Raw genomic sequence first — 4,816 nt, 5'->3', positions numbered from 1 at the left:
ATGTCAGAAACTCCCCGTCAAATGACTGAGTTTAAGACTGGTCTCAAGACCAAATAAATATGCATGCACCGACAGCTGAACGATACCTGGCAATCAGTTGTGTTCAGCTGTTTAAGTATGCATGAAATTAGGTATTTATCGCAGTAGATCACCACAGCCTACACGTACGTTATGTTCAGAGATAAATACGGAACTTTCATGAATTCTTTAATAGCTGAACATTATTGATTAACTTATGAAACAAACGTGCGATCAGATAAAATAAGCATGCGATGAATAAGTATAGAGAATTTACTCGTATGTTGCATTATTTGGTGTAATATATCACTTAAATTAGACTAAAAATGATTTGATACTAGCGACCTTGTTCACAGCAGTTGACTATGAAATGCATCATGGCGCAGTGCGGAAAATGTAGATTAACTGTACGGCTGAAGCACATATATACGTTTGAACAGAAATGAGTTTGGGTACCTTTTCTGTCTCTTTGCACATTCATTTCTTAACCATCAATCCATCAAATGTATATCTTATATAGGTTCAACATCTACTTTCTAAATTTAGAACTCTTCTGATTTACGTAAGAGGCAAAGCTTTCTAAAACATCAAACTTTATACCTAGCTAGGAGCTCAAGAAACATTATAAATGTGAGTACAAATTTATAGGAAGATCTGTTGAAAGCATAGAACGCAAGCAGTCAATATAATAGCAGACTTGGTTTGACTGAGTCTGTTCATGTGAGGTAATAAATTGTGCAATTATACCTCTCACGTCCGCTAGCGCCGGCTTAAGCGAAATTGTATTATTGTAATATTTTTGGACTCCATGATCCTAAAGGACTGGAAAATATAATGTGTTTTTAATGATTACCATTCAAAACCTGTTACTGAAGGAGCTCTTATCCTGTTGTAAGGGCCCGCTTTAGCTTATGTCTTGTTGGTATATTAATATACTTGTTGCGATTTAATCTCCTTTTGGGTCCTTTCAGTTTTGCACATGGAAGAAGAAGGTCGTTTGCAAATAGATGCGAGGGTTGATTTTGCTTCTTATCGAAGGAATCCTCGATTGTTTATACTTGCTGATGTTTAATATATGGATTTAATTATTCTATGCGCATTCAGATATTGTGAGAGAATACTTAAATAGTATTTTGAGATTTTTGTTGAGTGATTTAAATCTGTAAGTTATGCAGTTTATATAGCAGGGAGGTAGGCTTGTATTACTTGCATATTTTTAATATAGATGTATTTATTGTACGGATATATCTGTGTAATTACCGAAGGATTTAAACATTAAATTGATTAATAGCTTTTCTATTATACTTTGCAGTTATCATAATGACTATTTGTTTTGTGACCTGCTACAATTTAATCCTGGAGTGTTGAGGTGTTTATTTGTGTGTTACTGGAAGGTGTACACTTAAACGAGAGGTAAAAGAGCAGGTCGATATCCGAAGGTAATATGAATTATTAAATTTGCAATATGTCTTGCAAATTTATGTAGGTAATTATGTGGTTTCCCACGCGAAATTTTGGTAACAATGCATTCCTTTGTAATGCAGGGTTAAAAATAGACATGTGTAAACATCACTGCTAGCAGTGTAGCAGACGATTTCTGTATACAAGTGGCGAGTTATTCATGAATCTGTTAAACTATATATGTAGTACAATAAACACGTGGAAGAGTCTATTATTCATGATACCTGCTTACAAACAGAGTAGGGTTTAAGCAACTTTATTAGATTTAATCTCGCTGAAAAGTATTTTCTTCTAAAGTGAAGTAATTAAACTTCCATTTCACATATATATTAAGCAAAGTTAAATTTTCATGAGCACGGATCAAGTAATTAAGTGCGCATGTGTGAGGAAAACAAGTAGTTTCACTTTTCAATATACCACCGTTTCTTGCAGTATGTTTGTTTTTAGTCCTGATGGCTAATGTATATGGTTTGTATAGAAGAATATTGTTAATAAAACAATCAAATGAATAAATATAAAACAAGTTGGCTTCCTACAAAAAAAAAAAAAAAAAAAAAAAAAAAAAATGTAGTTATAACTTATTGTCATTTGTAGAAGGATGACTGTTTTTCAGATCTTAATCTATAGTTAGCCTTTCAGATCATAATCTATAGTTAGCCCAATTGCTAATGTCTGATTGTATCAGCCGGTACTGCCTTAGGAAAAAGAGTGCCATCCTTATCCTTTGTATTGGTTTGTAACTGGATTTTGAATTTATGATTACTGCTTAGGGATGAAGAGAAAGTTGCTATTATCTCCATTGTGTTGGATGGTATTTGATTTTGAATTTATGATTACTGTATATTGACTGTGTTTCGCCTATTTGGCTATATGTTAGATCGTTTCTAATAAAAAAAAGAGAAAGTTAAGGAAGTTGCTGTTATCTCCATTGTGTTGAATGGTACTTGATTTTGAATTTATGATTAATGTGTATCGACTGATTCGCCCATTTGGCTACGTTCGATCGTTTGTAATAAAAAAAGAGAAAGTTAAGAAAGTTGCTATTATCTCCATTGTGTTGGATGGTACTTGAATTTGAATTTATGATTAATGTGTATCGACTGTTTCGCCCATTTGGCTACGTTCGATCGTTTGTAATAAAAAAAGAGAAAGTTAAGAAAGTTACTATTATCTCCATTGTGTTGGATGGTACTTGAATTTGAATTTATGATTAATGTGTATTGACTGTGTTCCGCCCATTTGGCTATGTTCGATCATTTCTAATAAGAAAAGAGAAAGTTAAGAAAATTGCTATTATCTCTATTGTGTTGGATGGTACTTGATTTTGAATTCATGATTAATGTATAATGACTGTGTTTCGCCCATTTGGCTATGTGTGATCATTTCAAAAAAAAAAAAAAATGGTTGCCAAGTATATCCATTGTGTTGGATGGTAACCGGATTTTGAATCTATGATAAATGTATATTGATGAACTCTGTTTAGCCCATTTGGCTGTGTTGGATCATTTCAAAAAAAAAAAAAAAAAAATAGGTTGCCCATTATATCCATTGTGTTGGATGGTAACCAAATTTTTGAATTTTTTATTATTGTACATTAAGTGATTAATGTATATTGATGAACTCTGTTTAGCCCATTTGGCTGTGTTCGATCATTTCAAAAAAAAAAAAAAAAAAAAAAAAAAAAAAAAAAAAAAAAAAAAAAATAGGTTGCCAAGTATATCCATTGTGTTGGATGGTAACCGGATTTTGAATCTATGATTAATGTATATTGATGAACTCTGTTTAGCCCATTTGGCTATGTTCGATCATTATTAAAAAAAAAAAAAAAGAAACAAAAGGTTGCCCATTATATTCATTGTGTTGGATGGTAACCGGATTTTGATTCTATGGTTAATGTACATTGATGAACTGTGTTTAGCCCATTTGGCTATGTTCAATCATTTTTTTAAAAAGGTTTCGGATTATATGCATTGTGCTGGATTGTAACCAGATATTGAATTTATGATTATTTTACATCGATGAACAGTGTTTAGCCCATTTGGCTATGTTCGATAATTTCAAAAAAAAAAAAAAAAAAAAAAACAAGTTTGCCGATGTTATCCATTGTGTTGGATGGTAACCAGATATTGAATTTATGATTATTTTACATCGATGAACTGTGTTTAGCCCATTTGGCTATGTTCGATCATTTAATAATAATAAAAAAATAAAAATAAAAAAAAAAGGTTGCCGATTATATCCCTTTTGTTGGATGGTAACCGGAATTTGATTCTATGGTTAATGTACATTGATGAACTGTGTTTAGCCCATTTGGCTATGTTCAATCATTTTTTAAAAAAGGTTTCGGATTATATGCATTGTGTTGGATTGTAATCGGATTTTGAATTTATAATTAATGTATTTTGATGAACTTATTTTAGCCGATTATATCCATTGTGTTGGATGGTAACCGGATTTTGAATTTATGATAAATGTATATTGATGAACTGTGTTTAGCCCATTTGGCTATGTTCAATCATAAAAGAATAGGTTGCCGATTATATCCATTGTGTTTGATGGTAACCGGATTTTGAATTTAACATTAATGTATATTGAGGAACTGTGTTTAGCCCATTTGACTCTGTTCTATCATTAACAAAATGGTTGCCGATTATATAATTTGTGTTTGGTGGTAAACGGATGGTTGCCGATTATATACTTTGTGTTGGGATGGTAATCGGATTTTTTAATTTATGATTAATGTATATTGATGAACTGTGTTTGCCCATTTGGCTATTTTCTATCATATAAGAGAGAGTTGCTCATTATATTCATTGTGTTGTATGGTCATTAGATTTTGAATTCATGACTAATGTATATTGATGAACTTATTTTAGCCCATTTGTTAAATGATTGACCATTTCAGTCTTATTGTCTGAATGCCCACTATAGACATTGTGTATGCTGGTGACATGATTTCGAATTGATGTGCTGCCAAATTGCAAATTTGTCATATTTTCCTTTCTATCTCAAAGTTTATAACGGGCTAGAGACAAAATTTACATATATTAATATACTTTTTGCCAAATTTTCAAGTATACAATTGAATATTTCTAGACAACGTCAAAAACCCAAGAAGTTCCGCAACACAGTCCAGATGGTACAGCCACACCGCAACGCTACCCAGCCGTTTCAGCCCCGCAACCGGTTAATCTGAACCCGCAACAACTTGTGGCTGTGGTGAGCCTTGTTGCAGAATACCATTGTTCCGTGTTTGCGCAGCGAAGGGGCATTTTGGCTGATGATTCGCTGCACTGTCAGACAGTGTTGAATAAAATGGTGAGTTGGCTCCGATGTA

General features: G+C 32.6%; 1 long non-coding RNA gene across 4 annotated transcripts in view; it reads left to right on the top strand.

The window, feature by feature from the left end:
* Nucleotides 1-852: 852 nt before the first annotated feature.
* Nucleotides 853-4,816, top strand: part of LOC123534273 (uncharacterized) — a 7,364-nt gene continuing 3,400 nt past the window's right edge. Inside the window, exons 1-3 of one of the 4 annotated variants that reach the window (XR_008372194.1) lie at nt 853-1,033; nt 1,331-1,457; nt 4,576-4,816. The exon at nt 4,576-4,816 is cut by the window's right edge and continues 2,351 nt beyond it. This is a non-coding gene — a long non-coding RNA (uncharacterized LOC123534273). The other 3 variants (XR_008372193.1, XR_008372192.1, XR_008372191.1) reach the window with 3 other exon arrangements.

This window comes from Mercenaria mercenaria, chromosome 8, assembly GCF_021730395.1.
Source record: "Mercenaria mercenaria strain notata chromosome 8, MADL_Memer_1, whole genome shotgun sequence".
Classification (NCBI taxonomy): domain Eukaryota; kingdom Metazoa; phylum Mollusca; class Bivalvia; order Venerida; family Veneridae; genus Mercenaria; species Mercenaria mercenaria.
Note: the sequence above shows the minus strand (reverse complement) of the source record. Positions and strands in the feature narration are given on the sequence as shown.